A 21,227-nucleotide genomic window follows, 5' to 3' on the forward strand; every position below is an offset into this window, starting at 1 on the left:
CGAATGATAAAGCCAAGGCAAAAGCGTCAGAATTGTAGTTCCTCAAGTGTCCACCTAAGCATGGCTGTAAAAGCCTTAAAAGCCCCTAAACAATGGGGCGCCAGTGGTCTACCAGTTAGATCATGGCCTATGTACTAAGGCTGAAGATGTTTTCACATCGCATTTCTCTGACAGCGCCTACTGTCTTTATGCCTTGCAACTTTCATACTAATAGCGGTCCAGGTTAAATGTCACATGGGTGCAAATGTCACAACTTTTAAAAATATTTATGGGGCTTTTTATGGCTTTATTTAGAGAATAGGACAGAGGATAAAGTCGGAAACAAGTATGAGAGAACAGGTGAGAGACACGCAGGGAAGGAGCCACAGGCCACAGTAACCTATGTCTTTCTACAAACTATACAGTGGAATTATTTTTTATTTAGAACTTGTGCATTTTGAAAATATCAATTCAAAGAGTTTAGTTCAATTAGGGGTGACTGGCAGATGGCTGCATAGTTGCCAAGAGGTCTAAGGTCTGGGTTGACTGAAATCAAATCGAAAACAGCATTCCAACATGGCGACCACCATTGTTAAGCTTAAAGACTACACTTCAGAAAGCAATGGGGGATGTCACTGATATGACAGTCATGTTTAATACACATTATGGCTCAGTCACAGTGGTGTTTGTGGTTAGCTGCTAGTATAAACATGATAACACTGACAATCATAAAATGCTTTTTTAATGTGGATAGTGTTACTATTATTGCATCTGAAACTGTACACTTTAATTTTATCCATACTTTGGCATCAAAATTAGTGTTTCGAATTCAATGTATTCAATTTTGGATGTATGAGAAGTCCCTGCAAGTATACTAAAATGGCCAGAGGAGATGACACTGATTCTGCCCTATCGCCTTTGGGCAGGTCGTTCCAAAGTCGAGGAGCCCTGATTGAAAACGCTAGTCACCTTTGGTGTTAAGTCTCAACTTTGGAACGACCAGAATGCCCCCGCCCAGGCTGCAGCCTGGCTTTTAGAAGTGTAATAATTCTGCTGCATAGTTTGTAGACAGGCACATATATGCTTTAAGACTAATTAGTAAAATCTTAAACTTGGTTCTTAAAGTAACAGAGATCCAGGGTAGGGAAGCTAAAATTGTGGTGATGGGATGTCGTCTGTTAAAACCAGGGAGAGGCCTAGCTGGCGCCATTGATGGGCCAACACATATGGTCAAATAGTACTCATACTATTAGACAGCTGTATAGATAATTAACATATTACTGTATATTGGTGCTTAATTCTATATTAAGTCTCATAACAGCGCTAGCTCATTGCTAGCTTACTAAGCAGATGCTGCCAAGAGGTCAAATGTTAGTATGATGCAAATGACATACCCACAGTTTGATGAGTATGTAGCATGCAGCTTATACTGTTTGAGAGAATGCATGTGGTTTTGGACACAGCCCATGTTAACCATCTGTTTAAATGCAGATTACTGGCAATATAAAGAACAGCAGATTCTTCAAACAAGTTGTTGGTTTCACAGTCATTTAGTCACAAACTCAGTAATGGGAAAAAAATTGGACTGGATTATGGTTCTTACTGAAGAGTTTGAATATATTTTATTTAGCCTGTAAAAGACACGCAAGATGTACCAAATGTAAATGCAATCAATACTAATGTATACAATGGGAAAAGATGATTTCTAAAAAACATAAATGTTTGTACTCATGGCAGCTAAAAGCTGTCTGGACCATGTACAAATGTTCAGTTTAGAGTCTGAGTAATTTTGGGAATCCTGCCTAAACTATGGTACCGTACATTCATACACCAGAATTAAACATATTACATCCATTTACACATTTTCCTCTGAGTACAGAAAGCTCTCCTCACTGTGGAGTAATGCTGAATGAATATCCTCCAGGATTATGTTTCCGCTGATTTTCATCACAGCATAATCTAAAGGCAATCCATCTAAAACCCTCAAAGACAGAACTTCCTCCTCTGGCAGACACCTGATAGACACGTCTCACACTCTCAATGAGGAGACACAAAGCTCAGCCCGCCGCTCTCCTATCTGATCATCTTGATAAAGTTCACTGTGCCGGCCAGACTGGAGCGTAATGTGGGTTTATTATCCCTGCTCTCACCGTCTCAGCATCCTGACTGCCCAGACTCCGGCTTTAAGTCTAGATACGGCTGTGGCAGGATGCCACCCCTGGCATTTCCAGTTGGCATGACCCGCCAGTTCGTATTTCCACTCAACTCTGTCATGGTAGTTTTCCCATTTAAATGGCTCCAGCTAATAAATAACTCCATCTATCCCCCCAAATCCTCTCTCCCCTGACTGAACACCCTTACAACAACAATCCCGGGCCATTTTCAAAAAGAAACTGCTGACTAACCAAATTCTTTTCAGCGGTGCCGACCAGCCAACCACTGGTGTGATCATCTCCTGCTTCCCACTCCCTTGGGATGGGCTATCATCTGGACACGCTTGGTGTCGTCTGGGCCAGAAACCTAGAGAGTAGCAGGGATGTGCACCTCAAGGAAAATTTCTTTAAAAAGTCAGTGGAAATTATTCAAAGAAAATTCAGATTTCTTACAGATGGATCTGAAAGTTCGACTTAGTGTACTAGCTTAATGCGAATGGAAACTGCCATTGGTTGACTAACACTTTTCAGTCACTGTAGTTTTTACTCGAGACAATCTTTTTACCTGATGATATGTAAAATTAGAGGTGTTAAGGTTCACAAAGGTCACAGTTCAATTTGTACCATGGTTTTGGGGTCACATTGGTTTCAGCCGTTTATTATTTAACTGATAGTAGTGCTGCTAATACTCTATTCCATCTAGTATCATTTTTAACTACGTGTGACAGCTAGTACAGCCTCTGGTGTATTAAACATGCAGCAAGACAGAGAACAAAAAAAGTAAAATTCAAAGCAAAGAATAGCTGAATATCTCCTGATTTGAAATGATAAAGAAATACAATGCTTAAAAAAATGCTAAATTGTTGTGTGTGGAGACACTAGCATGTAGTAGTTAGTAAAAAGCTGGTGCAGTGGTAACTTCTGCAAAATCATCACTCGTTAATGAGTAAAGAACCACAGTATGGGATATTGTAATGGAGCCTGAGCAGAGCACTTAAGCACACACTTTTTCCAGCCAGTGTCCTCTACCTCTGCTAGTCCAAGCATAGCAAGGATGCAAGGTATAATCAGCATGATATCAGTATCTACAGATGTAAGCCTAAGAAGTCAGTATTGATATACCCGCTTTAAATATCGTCCCACATTGGCTGTAAATAGAAGTTGCATGTAGGAATAAGTTTGCTGAGTTAAAAGCAGAAAAAACAGACCTATGTCAGCTGAAGTTTGTTTCTTTGTTCATTTTTATTTCTTAAATTTAAAGTGTGACTTAAGGACTTACGTTGTACTTCTAAACTACATTTATACATTTATGTATTTATACCTGTAATGGCAATGATAAATTTGTACATTTCTGCATTAGCACAAAATGTCAAAAATTTAATATCTTGCATCTCTAAATCAGTGGTTCTCAAGTTTAGCTGTGCTGTGGGAATCTCTGCAACTGTATGTTATTGCTACAAGTATAAATCAACTAAAGATGCTAGAACAGGTGTTAAAGAGGCTATTCTGCATGGATATAAATATGGTGTGCTACTGCCCTGGACAATTTTTAAAAAATATAGTTGAATTGATTGTTTAATTAACAATGGTATGAGGGTAGAGTAAGATTTGTGTAAAATTTGTGTCACATGACACCAATGCTTCCTTCTTCTTCTTTTGCTATTTAATGGCAGTCAATAAACAGCTTTTAGATGTGGCAAAGACACTGTCTGATGGTAGTTCTCCATTACAAACAAAGACTGTTTAGTTAATATATAACATTTTTGCAACATATAACAACAACAATAACATTTTAACCTTAGCTGGAAAGGTTCCACCATGTCCTGAGCACTGTTGAAGTACCCTTGAGCAAGGCACTGAACCCACCAACAGGTCACGGCAGCGCTTAGCAATGAGCAGCCAGGCCATCACTGTGTATGTGTGTAATACGTAAAAGCAACTAAACAGTGTAAACTATGAATTTCCCTTTGGGGATGAATGAGGTACGATTTTACTTTAATGTATAACATTTATCATAGTTACAGTATAAAAAGCAAATTTTCTGCGCTTAGCAGCTTGAGAGTCAGCATTTGACATTGCCAAAAAATAATAATGTATAAAAATCAGTGCTGCTGCCAATTACTGCCTTATCCCAGGCTGTAGTAAGACAACACAGAATAGTAACTTTGCATCTAGTATATTGAAAATAATTCTTTTTTTCTGTTTTTTTTCACTGAAAAACATGGTGGCATCACATCAAAAAACTGACATTCAAAGAGTTAGTCTTAAAAAATGAATGATTATTTGATATCAATAGTTCGGTCAGTTGTAGGTGAAAAAACTGGTCAATAAAAGTAGAATAAAATATAAATGTAACATATTTGTATAGCTATTATATCAAAAGTGCATTTTTTTGCACTGAGCAGCATGAGTGTAACTAACATTCAAACAATCCTTTCAATTTAAGACGCAACGGTTTAGCACTGGTATCAGCCCTTTTTAAGAATTTCAGCCATCTGCAAATAATGTGGACATGAGCCAGTGTCAGTAGCAGATGTTTATCTGTTGTGGTGCTTTGATTTATTTCAGGTATGTAGCACAAATAACAGCTGATTAAAAGAAGAAATTTGTTTTTGGTCGGAAGATGTGTCCTGCTGGACAAACTCTGACCTGTTTTCATTGTCAAAAATAAAAATCACACCAAGAGGAGTCATGAAAAACATCTGAATTGGTAGTGGCCATCAGCTAGCTGATATTACAAACACTGGTATTGGCATCATCCCTAGTTCTAATAATAGGTTAATCTTCAGAAAAATAATGGGAAAATTGTTTTTAAGATATTATAAAAGCCCCATGTTAAATTTGAATTTTCATGTTTGAAATTCATGGCAGATCACTCGATAGGGTGTAAGGGGGCTAATGTCATAAAGAGGGCTGGTTTGATAATGGCCACCCACCTCCATTAAAGGAGGACTGGGAGCAGCTTTCCTTCTATGCTACACTCCAGCTTGAAAAAGGACGGCAACCTTCACTCCCAATCTAGAAGTTGAGACACGTCTGCTGTGTCAAAGTTATCTCTCCCTTGAGAAAAAGGTCTTGACCCACACTGTAACTCTTTGAACCCTACCCCACCCAGAGGACACGGCCTCAGAAGGTCTCCCTGGTCTACTAACTTCTTTCAGTTTCCAGAGGGACATATGGCAAACATTCATATACTTGGAAAAAGAAGGCAGGCACACACACATAAATATACACATGTGACACGCAGATGAGCGCACACATTCCTGACTGAAGGAATTCCAGTGTTTACTTATGAATTATCCTGCTCACAATGCACAATGTTTGCCTTGAAAGACAAAGTAGTAGAAGATTTGAAAAAGAGGAGCAGCAGATTCAATGGGTAATGAGAGACAGGTGACACTAAACCAGAGCCTGTTGTGTTGACAGGTGTTGAGTTTGTCCAGCTGCTTTTCAAAAAGACCGAGAAGATCCAGAATTTCAGTCGACAGATGACAGACAATCAGAGGGACAAATAAGAAAATTCTGTTAAAAGACTGGAGGGAATTAGGGATGCCCTGATCGTTTTTTTCAGTGAGGAAATGATCATTTCTGAGTGACATATCAACGCTGATGTCTGAAATCATCTGAGAAATAAGGACACCTCTAGCAGGAATGAAACAAACTAAGCCAACATCCTTTCAGAGGAGGCACTTCAATCAGCTGTGGTTTCATCTCGCAGCTGGAGACATGTTCTCATCCCCATTCCCAAACAAATACCAGCTCCTCATCATGCTGTTTTTATACTGCGAGCCCTTTTTGTCATCTCACAGATCATTAACAGCCAATCAGATTTACATGCTTCTTTGTTTCCGAGAAGGATGAGAAACTGATTACAGCCATTAAAGCCTCCCCAATCCTCCACAGGTTTTATTTAGACGACCACCCAGAGAAATGTCTTCTATATCATTCCTGTGAATGGCTTTGTCCATTATCCATTTTCCTTTTTATCTGCATTTGTAGGACTGAATGAAGTGGAACATTTTATTACAGAAGTTTTATAATCATCGATGGGGAGAATAATGGTGTCGTAACTGTTGTGGCATTCACTTTTGTACCTTTAATGGCCATGCTGTACTTTTTTACCATTTAACAGGCTACTGCTGACTAATAATAGTATGTTAAGATCAAAACAGTTGAGCACACGATATATGAACTAAACTCTCAGACCAGATCATGAAAGCTCTCAGACCAATGCATAGATGCATCATGCACAATTCTCACGCAATGCCACTCATCTTCCTCCTTTCTCATAATGTAAATGCACGTTAGAATCGACTATGGACGATTGTTTCAGCATGTTTCAGTCCATATATTCTGACTGTAAATACTCTTTATGTTCCATGCACTTTTTGCACAATTCCTGATCATTGAAGGGGCCGATGATTCCTTCATTTCTTCATGGTATTTGAATTAGTTAGCAGAGATGTGAAATCTGTTTCAGATTTGCAATAAAACGGTAATTTTTCATGGTTTTAACCCCTGAAGGAGTCATTTTCAGTGTTGTACTAAATTTAAAAGGCATATAAGATAAGACTGTGTCATTGTCAGTAAATCCCACATGAGCCCATCACTCAAAAGTTGACTTTACAGTTGCTAAGGGTCGTTCACACATGGAAGTAAGTATCATGCAAACACACACCTAGGACAAAATCCAGTTTGTTGACCTCTGTGGGTGCTCGGCATGGGACTCCAGTGCAACTTAAGGCCGGCTCAGACTACACAATTTTTCTGGTCGTTCACGATGGCACCATGCCAGACTATGCGGCCTGGCCACACTTCAAGAGTGATCCCGACCACTCACCGTATGCTGACGTCACCACCGTCTCCATGAGTGCGAGTTCACTGGTTACCGGGCCAAAGAGTGTCACTCACTCTGCAACAGAAGGGCTCGGTGTGATTGTAGCGGTCTTTTGCTTGTAAAAAAGTAAAATAAGAAACAACTGTGGATTGGATTATGAATAACAATTATGGATGTATAAAAAGGAGGACAATATGGACTGGCTCTCCTTCAGATAGAACTTAAGGTATGCATGTGATAATGTAAATAAAATAAAATAAAACGTACACATTAGTTTTAGGGAATAAAAGGGGACAAAGGTGGTAAATCTTGTGATGATGCAAAGATAATGAGCAAATGTTCTCCTGTTGTTAGACGTCAGGTTAGGGTGTCAAACTAGACACCGATGTACGAAAAATTCTGACATGCTGGTCTTGTTCAATCGTGGTCGTGGGGTGTTTGTCATTCCTGACGCTATAAATCGGGCCCGAGTTTTGAGGATGAGCTGCGATGTTGCAGTTGAGCTTAAATCTGGCTGAATTTGTGTCTGAGCCAGCCTTTAGTTATGTGTGCTGCTGCCTGGCTTGGTCAAAACACACTTGAAAAAGAGATTTTTAATTCTTGTGTTAAGTTGTGGTGGCATGTCAGCTCATACAGAATGACTGAGTCCTTAGGCTGCACAACCGAAGCTCGTGCTTTATATGCTCATAATGTACAACATGATTGTCAGGCCTTATCAGATAAACTGGAGCACTCACAACTGCTAGGGATGTCTCTTTAAAAACTCCCATGGACAGGGTTAAAGTCAAATCTATGTGGAGCTCACTCTTCTCATAAGAAAAGGGCAAAACAGCCACTGCTGCTCTACTCTCTCAAGCAAACACTCAGCATAACTATAATGTAAAGTAATATGTAATGAACAGATTCATTGCTGTTGATGGATTTACACAGCCAGAACAACTGGAACGGCCCTCAAATGTTCCAGTCCAAAAATATCATGTTGTGCACATACACATGTGGCAGAGCATGCAAACATCCACCCACGCTCTCATGCACCATCACACAGACACTATTACAAACCCACACTCTAGCATTCCCATTCTTGTTGCATCTCAGCGACAGCCAGAGCTTGTCAGAGTCAGTGTGAGAAGAATTCTGTGGGGGACTCCGTTCACCCATTCTGCTAATAAAACCCACTGATGCAGCTGCAGGATGAGCTGTGAGAAACATCTTGAAGGCATAGCTGATGTGTTACAGAAAATAAAAAAAAGCTGGACGGAGCTCATACAGAGACACTTAACAGGGTCTCACGGCTCGCTCGTGGAAGCATGTACCACTGTTTTTCTGCACAGGGCTGCAGAGGTTTAGCATTTAAAGCATCTCCTGAGCTCATGCCAGGGATCTGCTTTTGTCCCCAGCAGAGCGTGTGATCGGCAAACATGGAAAGGTGAAAAGCTGGAAAAGGCAGCACGCCGTATCGCTCATTCCAATCAATGGATTCAAAGTTGTGACCTTTCAAGCAAGCAGTGCAGAGGCACTCGCAGAAACCCTTCACGAGATGAATTCCCAACCTCCTTGACCCCTTCAGTCCTCCCTCCTTCACCTCCCTCCCCTCCTCTTTTACTCTCTCCCTCTGTCAGACCAACAATATCTGCTTAGACTTGAAGTAGCAGCGTGTACTAAACAGGAATGGAATGTAAACTGCACAGAGTATTAAGTGGATGAAAGCTTGACACCTCTCTTTAGGTGAAAAGAAGGAGCTAACCAAGCGCTGCCAGGCACCAGAAAGGGCTGAGCTGCAGAACCAAAGCACTCTCTTTACTTGACCCATGCTATCTGCAGAGTGGGTGCAGGGCTGCATTAAATCAAGTCTATTACAGCACCTTGATAATGCAAGAGTAAATCATGTGTGCACATGTCGACATGAGAGATAAGGGTGCCAAAATCCAAGAAAAATGTGTGAGAATTTGCTCCATTATCTTGCAAACTCTCTTGAGGATGTGATTCCCGTTGCACAATTCTGAGAAAAAAATTGTTCTCTCTGACATCACACCATGCTTTACAGCGGTGATCTTCACGTATGGAGGAGTTTCTGACGTGCTTGGCCTTGTCTTGTGCAAGGGCGATGAAAGAAAAGAGGAAAAAAAGGTTAAAGCCCAGGGGAAATTTTCTCTTTTCTGCACTCTCGTAGGTACAGGATACAGCCAAGAGAATGAAAGTGGGGCAAAAAAACATGGCATATTTGTGGGTGTTTGTGTGAGTTTTCTTTATGTGTTTAACCCTTGCTTGGAGTGCCAGGGGAACGACCACTTCTGACTCTAAACCTTGGCCTGAAGACATAAAGAGTCCGATGAGTGAGGCCCTCCGACATTTCCACAGGGGTTTAATCCAAAGTGATTGGACGGGCAGGAAGTGCAAGGAGGCTCTTCAGTCAGCAGACAAGCGGTCTTTGACAACATGCGCAGATTGTCACAATGTGTTCCATGATTAACGCTGTGGGTGCAACAAACACGAATGAAAAGGGACTTGCAGAGAAGAGGGAAAAAAGGGAGGCAGAGGATAAAGTGAAGCTCACATTTTTGAGCACATGCTTGGAGTGCCTGCCTGTTCATCTTCCCCCAGGTCATTCATTCTCTCTCCTACACCACGGCCATGCCACGCATTTCATAATAAACCTAGTTTCCCTCTGGAAATGGGGCTGGATCTCACACTTGCACCCCATTCAGACATGCTTTTTTTTAGGGATTTATAACCATTTTGTGCTTTTGGATTCCAAGTGGTAGTGCTTTCTGTAGATGCATCTTAATGTGTACTGTAAACGGTTTGGTATCCAATAACTCAGACTCTATGTGGAGATGGTCTGGAACGTCTTCGTCTGGACTAGATGGTTGTGTAGACCCAGTGTTTACTGGCACACATTAAAGGCCACCCCATCAACTGATGTGATCTGTGGTAAACAAAAAGCTTGGCTAGACAGATGTCCATTCAACCCTGCTAGGAGTGATGGGAGTTATAGCTCTTATTAAAGATCTGGATTATTTGGCTCAGCTTCAGCTCTTCATTTAGTACCATTTCGCCTTTTTCATGTCTGAATGACAACAAACATGCCAACAACAGGAAATCCCCTCTTACAGAAAAGCTCATTTCCATTATTTACAAAAGGATCCAGCTCTTAGAACCAGCTCTTCCACAAATGACTCATCACAACACCCTCATAACTTAAACTGAGTTGTCATCCTAATCTACCAGTAACCACAAGATTTATTTGCTTAAAAAAGTATGTTAATGAGAAAATGAGGGACCAAGTGACTGCATTTAAGAAGTACCTGCCACAGCATGGCCAGGTCCCCACCTCACCGGGTAAATGAAAAAGGATAAGAGCAGTGGTATTTCACCAGCCGCCGAGACCTCCTATTTATTTGATAACTTGAACAAATGATGACGCAAATGTTTATTCTGTGCCTTCAAATCATGTCAAACAGAGCTGCTACTACAGCAGCCGAGATGGACAAAACAACTGTTCTCCTAAGGAAACACTCTGCCAGCCATGGCCGGTGCTGTCAGGTTAGAGCAGCGGCCTAAAGTGCCGTGGCAAACCCTCATGGACATCTGGCTGCTGCCCGTGTGGGTCTGCTTTTAGAAAATAAAGGGGGCATCAGAGAGTGCAAGTGTGTTTTGGACTTATGAAGGTTACAGTGCCTCTTTAACAGCTTTTCTCCCACATTTTTAATTAAAAATCTTTTAGAGGACACAGTGGTGCACTATTTTGAAAATAAATCTTGTTGCATGCATTGATTGCATGCATTAAAGAGAGACAATTTTGATTTTTTTTTTGTTTTTAAATTGAAAAATATATCAAATGTTCAATGAGAGAGTATAAACATGATTGATGAGTATTAGTTTATGCAATATCTGCACAAACAAATAATTTCTTTTTATATCTGTGTACAAATATGTGCTTAGGAATCTCTGCTGCAAAAAACTTCAATTTAAATGGCACTCAAATGGATTTTTGACACATATTTAACCTTAAATAGACATTGCACCTCCTGGGATTTAAAAGATTGCAGAAGGTTGCAGTGTAATTCCAATAAAATTTCAAACTGTTCAGCCCCAGTAAGAGGCTTCCCACAGTTGCTCCCTCCTGCTACTGCTTAACTGTATTACAATGTGAACTGACACTGACTATCAGCCGTCACAGAATGGATCATTACACCTTGAATAATGTCTCCAGGTTTAATGATAGTGTAGTGTCATTACAGCACTGTGGTGTGCTGTGAAAATGCATGATGTTAGAATCAAATATATCAAAAGTTCTCCCCACCACACGTTGATGAGATTACACAAACTCAACAAAAACACACAGGATAGCCAACAGTGACTGCGTCCTCATCCCCTTCACCCACTGTGTCCGTGTCACTTACCACCAAGACTCCAAACCTCAGTGCAAAGAAAGCAGAGCCTCCAGCGAGTCAACATCTGCCACACAACCTCACACACTCCTCTCCCTCTATACCAACACTAGCTGTTTGTGGAGGCATGTCAAAATAAGCATCTGACGTGTGTGGGCTTGTGTGCGCGGTGGGGCTACGGAGGAAGTCTATAGAGCAACAATAAGATTCAGATATTCTGCCATTCTTTAAGCCTCTTTCTGCTGCTGGGATCAGAGAAACAGGAGGATGAATTAATGAACACAGAGTACATACGAACATGAGTTATACATGCATGTAAAACTGACAGGTTGAAATGTAAGGCGTAGTAATCTCGTGCCAAGTCTTTCCCAAGCCTTTGACTTTGGCGTGCTTGGTGTATCAGATGTTGGGGATTTACAAAACAATATCAAGTGCAGGGCCTTCTATAAGCACCAGCTGTCAGACAAACAGCTGACTAGTCACTTAATTATAGCCGGCTACATTTTTTCTATTCTTGACTTGATAAAACAGTTTGACTAACAAGCTGCAACTTGCTTTTCCTGAATATTTTTGATTTATTTCTACTTTAAATAAAGTTACTTTGTAACTGTTGTAACTGTAAATTTACTGTTTCTAAATGTTAATTTTCTGGTTAAACATACAACTAATCTAATTTTTAAAGGGTTAATCATTAAAAATGTTTTGTGTGAGGCTGCTATTTGAGGTTTGAAACCTTGAAAGTCTTCATTTAACTCCAGTGTTTGAGGAGAAAACAACTTTTCCATAAGATCTGTCTTTAAGGTGAAACCATTCATTTTCATTCTATTGTGAATAATTATTCTGCCTTTCGCATATAAACTTCCATCCAAATGATTGCTTAATACACCCTGCTGGCTAAAAACCCAACATGGTATTATATTTTTATGATCTCCTTGCCGGTATGTGCATCGATACAGAATCCATACAGCCACAAATGCTGTGATGCCATTTATAAGACCTGTGTTGCCTAGGGTGCAGTTAACAGAAAGACCAATAGGTGGCAGCAGTTGCCAAACTCCATGATGTAATGCCTGCTTCAAAAAACAGCAAGCAAAGAAAATCTACAAGGTAAACAAGGTAAAAGGCTGCAGCAACACAGCCAACCTCCAATTACATGACAAGACACCAGGCTAATAAGCAGAGCAACAACAGCTAGCCTCAAGATATTTAGAGTATATACGAAGAAAGGATCATATGTACTGCACCATATCATACAGCATTGTATCATACTGTATTGTGTTGTATCATATTGAAATTGTATTGGATTGTATTGTTTTAAATCCAATCAGACTGTATCCAATCATATTAAAGCTTATAGTATCAAATAATTTCATAATGCATTGTACTGTATTATATTATAATGGACCGTACCATATTATATCATATAGTATCAAATCAAGTATCTTATTCCATTGTATCATAGCCTATTAAATCCAATCATAGTGTATCCAATAATGTTGAATATTTTAGTATCAAATCATTTACAGTGCTTAACAAATTTATTCAACCACCACCCAAAGTAAGGTTTATGCCACAGCTGCCCTAAATCAACAGCATTGGTAAAAATTGGTAAAACCAGAATCATTTTTTATGTTTCTGCAATGGTTATGTATGTATATGTATATATATATATGTAGAAGCTCTTTAACCCAAATGATATTTTAATGCTAAAATATAATTATTTTTGTTATCCATGAATTTTCAAATGTACTGATTTACAAAAAAAATGAAAAAATAGTAAAGCACATTAATATTTCTTGATTAATATGTCAAATTATAGTTGTGCTGTGATATGCTTGCATTCCTGAGCAGAAAAATGAGTTTTAGTGGTTGAATTTTATGCTTGATTAATTTCTGACTTCTCAGAGAAGCCCGGTGAGTTGGCTCAAATTTGGGTATAAAAAGGTGAATTCAGTTTGAAATTCCTCATTCCTGTTCAAAATGGTAAAATGTGGAGAGCTCACTGAAAATGAAAATGAGTCCACATTAAAGCACTTCATGATGCTGGATGGTCTTTGAGACAGGTGGTCTAATAAATTTGTTAAGCACTGTACATTGGACTGTGCCATATTGTATTGTACTGCACTGTATCATAATGTATTGTACTGTAGCCTATTGCATCGTATCCCATTGTATCGAAGCATATCAAATCATACTGGACTGTATTGTTTCCTATTGTGTTGTGCTGCATCATGATGAATTGTATCCCATTTTGTTGTACTCTATCAAATCCAATCACATTGTATCAAATCATATTGAATTGTATCAAATGGAACTGCGTGGTATGGAATCATATTCTATTGTATCCTATTGTGTTGGGTTTCTTTGTATTGTATTGTTCTCTTATGGTATCATACTAAATCATATCATATCAAATATATTGTATCTTATAGTACAGAATCATCTCATATCGTATTGTTTCGTATTGTATCCTATTGTGTTGTATCATAGCTAGGGATGTGCACAGTTACACAGTAAAATTTGTTTATCAGATTAGCTGGTGCAAGATTTACACGTTGGTTAAACCAATTAACTATATTTTTTCATAAACACAGGCTTGAAATCCCCCGGAACGTCACCATATGTAAATATGAGAAGCCTAGCAGCTAGCTTGAGGTACAAACAGCACGGTATAAAAGTTTTTAAATGATAAATGGAAATAAAGTAGTATGTAGGCTTTTGAGGGTTGAACTTATTTATTACTACTCAACTGAAGTGACAAGAGACCACATATCAAACACAATATTAATCTGCATAGAGAAAGGAAGGCTGGCAGCGCTAGCTGCTAATGTTAGCCAAGCTCTACACAGTACACCAGGTTAACATAGTGACACTGTGAAGAATTTGACCGTTTTCTAAGTGCTTCTTCTCTTTAGACAAGTCAATCAAACAGACTTGAACATTTTGTATCATATAGTGCAGTATTGTATACCCCTGTTTTGTGATATATAACTGGTTGTGGGGATGCAAAGCCCTGATGACTCCTCCATGTGTCTCTTTAAAGCCCTGCAAGCGTGATTCAAGTTCAGCTACCCCAGAAAAAAAGGCACAGTCTGTCGCTGACACCCAATTTACTCTCTTTTGCACCAGTCAAACCCTTGTCCTGCAAAGATTACAATAAAGCACTCTCCTATCTAGCCAACACCACCCACGTATGATTCAGCCTCCTATAACACAATTAGCAGACTGAGGATGAGTCACCATAATGTATTTCATGCCAAAGGTCACAGCCTGGCGACACCATGACCAGACGGAGAGCAGAGATCGTAAGCAGGCTGTGAAACAAGACACCTCGGCATAACACTTACTGAAATGCTATCTCTGTTGGGCTTTTTTCAGCCTCCATCATAGCAGAATCACAGGACCTGGAATAAGTGCAAAGAGCAGCAGAGCATAAGCTCCCTTATGTGTTTTTGTGCAAGAGAAAGACTCAGAAAGTTGGTAAAAGCCATTGTTTTCCAGCTGAGCATGAATAGTCCCAAACTAATACACTTCAGGCTGCTTTTACAGGTAGCTGAGTGTTTTAACAGGCGATACTGTATTACATTTTCACTGTGGGTGGGGTAATAAGAACGTGAACACATTCCACCCAAACGTCTCTAGGCGTGAAGGCACAGTTGACACCCTCAGAAGCCCAGTCTTTTCAATTATCACCCCAGCAGGGGCCCCGGCGGGACCCTGCGTCAACAGACCACCTAGAATCACAGCTCGTCCATTGGTAGAACATGAAGGCCCTCGACAGAAGTGAACAAAAGCCCTTAAAGAGCCCCGTCCTCCTATTTACAAACGCAGGCATTAAGAAATGCCTGGACGGCTGCGCTCATGAACACAAACAGTGGAAAGCACACCTTGTTAACAGGCACACAGTATCAAGCAGGAGTGAACCTTTGTTTTAATAAGGCACTGAGGTTTGTGGGAAAGCAATTTACTGGATTTGAGGTTTAGCTCTTAAAGCTACTGCTGCTCTTATTGTGAGAAAATACTCTGATGGATGTTTATGGAGAAAACAAGGCAGAAAGCAAACCGTCTTACTCAAATTTCCAACATCCTTCCTTTGTAACTGCAAAGATGCAACCTGATCTCATCTGCGACATGTCATATCAAACATAAACACTGTGAGAGTAGTTTGTATGGTCTTAAAATAGCGTGTGTGTTTCCGGTAACATTTCTGAGAGAGTGACATGCCGGGAGGAGGGGACCGGGAGGCCAGCTCCAGTTCCCCCAGACGACAGCTGACGGGAGAGGTGCAGAGTCTGGTGGCAGCTCTGAGGGGAAGAGCAGCCCACAGCTTGGCCAGCAGCAGCGGCCTGTTTATTTATAACAGAGAGAGGCCCTTTGAAAGTGTTGCTGTGTCACTTTAGATGTCCGCTTTTCTTCTTTTCACTGGAGATCTCAGAGGAATCGGGCATCCAAAGAGCTGACACTGCAGTACTGGAACACCTCAGAACAAAGATTTGATTGATCTGCAGCAAAGAAGGGTGGATTTCCCTCTACCAGAGGAGCCAGCTCCTTTTGCGATAGCAAACACCTACAGCACTGATGAAGAAAACCAACTCATTCTCAATAGCTTGACAAATGATCATAGGGCAGCAAAAAAGTAGCAAGTATCATCAGCATATTTCAATGTATCATCAAAAATAAATGCACATTTAGTATGCTTAAAAGCACAAGCTAGCAAGTCTATATTAAGCAGGCAAAATGTAGAACTTCTGAATGAGAGTCATGGATGACTACAGAGGGATGTGACTGAAACACACACAGACCTATGCTATGAAATATCCTGACTGTGCTGCATTAATATAACCCTGGTTGGACAGGGATGTACATTTGTGTTCAAAATCACACTCACTGCCAACTTATTCCTTGTATAGTGAGCTGTGGACCAAGCACTCTCACGGGTGCAATAAAACAATGATTTTGGGCACCACTCCAACAAAGATGTCATTGCACTTCCACATTTAAAATGTAGCAAAAGAAGATTATGGAAATGTAACCATTATCTAAGATTATACTCTACATATTTTCTTTTAAATATTTAAACAATAAAGAAAAATGTTTGAGTTTTCAGCAAAACTAACTATACTGGGCAGAACTTTTAGGTATGTTTCTGCAAACTGAGGCTGAGGTAAGGTATAGATTTGTCAAGTAAGACCATCTGGAGGCATCATCGGAGGATTGGCAGGACCCAATTCATGCTTTGGAAATCCCTGCACATTACCAGGGTCATGGGAAAATAATCTTTAAAAAAATAACAAGTTCCACAACTTTTGGGTGGAGTCAAGGGTGGATGTGGCGAGTGAGCATGACAGAGGTACAGTTCGGAGGGTTCACAATAAGACGTTGGTGGTGCTGTGGATGTCCCAAGGGCCTGAAAACCGCCAGCTGTCTTTCGGTATATGACTAGGGGTGAAAAGGTTGTCGAGCTTGACCTTAGCTGTTGAGCTTGACCTTGGCTGCCAAGCGACACTCAAAAGATATTGAGCTTGACTGAATAATTTATTTGAAACACAGTTATAAGTTGAACGATTTTGCAAAAATACTCTAAATGCTATTTTTTTCCCCAATATTGCAATCGCACTTTAATATGCAATTAATTTTAGGTTCCTCACCTCATAGTTTTCAACAAACACAATCAAAAAATAATTCTGTTATAACCTACAAAATATTAGACAGAATAGGGCAAAATTATTTTAAAAACATCAAATATCAATTATTTTGGCTCATATTACAAATTTGATATCAGTTGCTATATTAAGGGGATGATCATTCGTATGTCAATCTTGTTCTGATTAAGAAAAACATGACAAAAGAGAAGCAGGATTTTTTATTCTAAAAAAAAGACACTTGAATGTTTGCATAATGTGCATAAAATCTCTGCTGCAAAAAAAAAAAAAAAAATTAAACTGACATTTTTACGCATATCAAATAATGCAACTTTTGCCATTTCTAAATTGCATCAGGCCATATTGCAATTTAATCCAATTTGGGATTGACTGCCCAGCCCTAATTCTAAGGTCAAAGGTGTCTTCTGTCCTCCTGAAGTTGGATGTCTGTAATAACGGCAGCAAGTGTTTGCTTTTCACAGTGTCTCTGCAGGCCTGTCTCGGGCTTTAATACGAGCTGGGATCAAGACAGTTTGCCTTATCCAAGCACTTCAGCGACTCATATTACAACAACTTAAACAACTGCAGCACTATTGCATCTTAAATGTGTCTTAAAAATAATGATTTACTTGTTTCAAGTCCATGATGATTTGAAGAAGTGGGCTGTGGTATTAAACAAGGGCAGAGGAGCCGCTGTGGACACTGTAGTGGCGTATACTCGCTGGTATCGCTGCTAAGCTCAAGCAAATCAATGATATACATGGTATCACTGACAAAACCTTCACAATAAAAGTCCATTATTGTTAAATTGGCATGCCAGATGGACGTGTTTCACACATCCATCTGTCTTTAAAAACTCCATTTCTCTGAATCTTAATTTCAGAGTGCACCAAAGTGGTGCCTTGCCTGCAGATATGTTTTAACATTTTCACTTCTTAGAAAAAGTTCCTAGAGAAGGCAATCAATCATGTTGTCTGCCTCAGGATACTCAAAATAATAAGGCTGATCCTCTGAACACCATCAGTGCGAAATTCTTTAGGATAATGTTAACCTTATTGAGGTGCTTGAAAGACAGAAAATGAATCACTGAAGTCATAAGATTTTATCTTTTGGAGAATATTAATATCTTATAATGCATTTAGCAGTCATTGTTTTATTTTGAGCTGAATCGACTGACAAATGATGAGTGTGTGCATTGAACTTTTGCCTGTTCTTTTTTTAAACATAAAGGCAGATTGTGCTGAGTTGATTTAAAGGTGTCAGCTTTAGAGAGGAAGTAGCAGCAGCTGTTTGATGGCTCTGTCATTAGTTTCTGGTTTCCTTATGATGCCGGTAGCAGCAGCGTTAGATTCACCCTCCTCTCTCACTCATTCTCACCTCTGGACCGACTAATCTGACACCACCTGTTGACTTGGCCGCTCTCGTATTGTCCCAAATAATCACAGGCCAGAACTAGCTCAGACTGTCAACTCGGCCCCCCCCCCTCTGTGGATCAAACTCGATTAGTTCATGGTTACACTGTGTGGGAAAAGAAGGCTAAGTAGGCAAAATCTCTCTAAGTACGTGGCTTATGCAACCATTTTAGAACAGAAATATATGCATGGCTTTCATGTGGGCTGCAGAAATTGGTCATTTGCATCTCACAAGCACGCTCAAAGGTTTAATTTGTGAGAGCAGAGCCTTTAGGGAGGCTCTCCAAGCCATTGGAATCATTTCTTGTTGGTAAAACCACTCCAGCCATTCCCAAGGTCATGCTTCTTGGGATGGCGATCTCATAATTAACAGGGATTTGGCAAGGAACCATGGTGAAGCTTTGGGAACGCAAAGCAGTTCCAACATGTTCAACATCTCAAACCGTGAGTTTTAAGCGGTCTTTGTTTGGTAACCCAAGATGCACTCTGAGCTCCCTAACTTCACAACAAAACCTGCTGTTAACTGGACAGAACTCTTTGTTGGGCGCCATCTGCACATCAAAGTCTCTTGGCGTTTTTCCCACAACTTTTTTCAATAACTCTCTGGAAGCTGTGCCAAGACAATCCAGCGAAGAGGTGATGGGCTGTGAGAACAAAAATATTCTTTCTCAGCTGTTTATGCCTTTAATATAAACATAATAGCGCTGTAGCTGAAAAGACGGCTGTGCTCCAGTCCAGATGTTCACTGCAAACAAGATCGTACAGTCTGCATGTTGACAAAACCATCAAAGGGAGGAAGGAAAGGAGGTATTCAGAGGTTATTCTAGCCTTACAAGAGCCACCCCCTCCATCCTCCCTATTGGAAATTACCTGACAGCTGTTTTTGCTAACCTGTGCACCATGGGAAAGCCAAATGTGGGAGTAGACAGAACAAAGTAGGAGAAATCAGATCTAGGCAGGCCTCGCTTGTACAACAGCACAACATATCCATGAGCAACAAGAAAAGGTCAGCTTTCATCACAGCCCACACATGCAAGCACAAAAAGACTCTTCTAATCTTAACAGTAAGATCATTTCACCAAATAAAAAACATTCATGTGAGTGTCACAAGCAATCGATGATTAAAAAACTCCTGAATTTTACACTTTTATGCACATTTGGCAGAGGCATTCAGTGTTTTCTCTGCACTGGAGAGTCATCTGATACAACATGAAGAAAAAAAAAATTAGACCTCTCTGTCTCCAGGCGTCAACAACAGGATTCACTGTTGCTCTTGTTCCATTTTTATTAAACAATGCTGTGGAGGGTACTTTTCCTTCTTCATTATGCATGAAGTCACAAATCCAGGATGTAAATGTGAGCCGTCACATCAAAGAAACAAGTAAATTATTCTCTCTGTTTAGCGTCCATATCAACTGCTCTATATTTTATATCATGTACAGCTAGAGTCAATCTCACATCCTTTGAATGGGATGGCACAAGCAGAGTGTTAAGACTTTATGTACCGCAAAGAACTTCAGTGCAACAGGAGGGGTCTCTGCAGTGAGGCCGTCATGATATCAGGAAAACTACAAGCTTTCAAAGACAACATATTATGTAAAAATCACTTTTCAGGCTTTTCTAACAGGAATATGTTCCCTTGGCTTGTCCAAAATCCCCTCAAGAACCAGAAAAATCCATTCCCATGTGTGCTGAAACAAGTCGTTCTCAGATTTTCTCCTCATGATTTTCTCATGATATCATGTAAACCTCTGTTTTTAAAGGTGCTATACACATAAAGTTTATTTTTTATGTGGGGAGTTAGCCCCGCCCCCAGGTCCGGTTGGCCCTCCGTACTTGGAAGAAAGTTCCGCCCTCTCCTGATCATCCTCTCAGGAGAGCCAAATCCATTTCCTCATAGGGGCGTGGTCAGGGGCGGAGTCAGATAGCTCATTAACATTTAAAGCCACAGACACAGAAACAGCTCCCTCTGAGCAGGGCTGAAACAGAGGGGTTTTTAGACATTCAAAAATCCAATACTGGAGTATTTTTTCAGCAACAAACTTCACAATGACGTTTTTGGGACCTCTGAGACAAATGTGAACTTGTCTTAAAAGGGTCAAACATGTCCCCTTTAAAACTGCACAAAAACACAGGCAGCATTTTCAATGTAAGTAGTTTCCATCAACTTAAGCAGTCTTTTCTAACGTCCTATCTTACATTAAAATGAAAAAGATTTTTTAATTGTCAGAACGTTTTAATGTTATAATAGGAATACTCAATCAATATCTGTACCAATAAATCATCAGCCAATATTGCAAGTATTTTATAAATTTTATTTTTTTAAATAATAAAATACTAACCAATAAAATCTACTGATAAAAAAGGCTTTTCTTCACTTCCACACGAGAGGACACATTCAGACAAACAGAAGGGGCCGGGCGGTATGTTATACCTGCAAATGTAGTAAATCTGCAGCTTTTAGAGAAATAAGCCCACAGATGTAATACATTTCCCACAAACATAATAGTAGTTTTAATAAATAAATAAATAAATATAAATAATATAAATATCTCAACATTTTTTTAAGTTCCTAGAAATGTAATGAGAACACCAAAAATAAAAGTTTCAGTCATTGTTTCCTGTCACCTTCTTACAACTGCCTGTGGGTTCATAACATATGGCAGAATTTTTGTTCGCCATGAAACAGGATGTCTTTTCCAGAGTCTTAAAACATTTTTAGACTTATGAATCTCAGCAAAGTGGATTAAAATGTATCAAAATAAACTAAAAAAAAAAACTACTTCCTGTTTCATGGCGAACAAAATTGTCAA

At 39.8% G+C, this 21,227-nt stretch overlaps 1 protein-coding gene across 2 annotated transcripts in view; it reads right to left on the reverse strand.

Annotated features, from left to right (window-relative positions):
* hspg2 (heparan sulfate proteoglycan 2) overlaps nt 1–21,227 on the reverse strand; it is a 181,626-nt gene that overhangs the window by 124,638 nt on the left and 35,761 nt on the right. The window lies entirely within an intron of this gene.

This window comes from Cheilinus undulatus, linkage group 11 (genome assembly GCF_018320785.1).
Source record: "Cheilinus undulatus linkage group 11, ASM1832078v1, whole genome shotgun sequence".
Lineage (NCBI taxonomy): Eukaryota > Metazoa > Chordata > Actinopteri > Labriformes > Labridae > Cheilinus > Cheilinus undulatus.